General features: G+C 40.2%; 1 protein-coding gene across 1 annotated transcript in view; it reads right to left on the bottom strand.

The window, feature by feature from the left end:
• Nucleotides 1–423, bottom strand: part of LOC116671613 (receptor-type tyrosine-protein phosphatase H) — a gene marked incomplete at its 5' end in the record, with an annotated part of 14,400 nt that overhangs the window by 7,672 nt on the left and 6,305 nt on the right. The gene's annotated exons all lie outside the window — the stretch shown is intronic.

Raw genomic sequence — 423 nt, 5'->3', positions numbered from 1 at the left:
GTACATGTGTAATGACAATAAAATTGAATCTAATCTAATTTAATATTGTAGGAAGTATGTCGAGATGCTGTTAACCTTGTCCCACATCAGAGTTATACTGCTCTCATTTTGAGTCAACATGGTCAAATTATTCACATTCCACAGGAGCTGGAAGAAGATTATAGAATACACAGTCCTTTCAATATAAGTCAGTCCCTCCAGCATTTCGCACACACACACACACACACACACACACACACACAAACACACACGGTGGATGCCGGAAAAAACGAAGATTAGACGTACAGGATGACCGAAATTGATGACAGCTACGCTCGTTATTATAAGTCCAATAAGTAGGCCTACTTCAGGAAACCGTATGAATGTGTCCCAGCCCAGGTCAGGATAGGAAATGAACTAACAATGTAAAGATCAACAAGCCAC

The sequence above is a fragment of the Etheostoma spectabile genome, chromosome 21 (genome assembly GCF_008692095.1).
Source record: "Etheostoma spectabile isolate EspeVRDwgs_2016 chromosome 21, UIUC_Espe_1.0, whole genome shotgun sequence".
NCBI lineage: Eukaryota > Metazoa > Chordata > Actinopteri > Perciformes > Percidae > Etheostoma > Etheostoma spectabile.
This window is presented reverse-complemented; position numbering and strand designations above follow the sequence as displayed.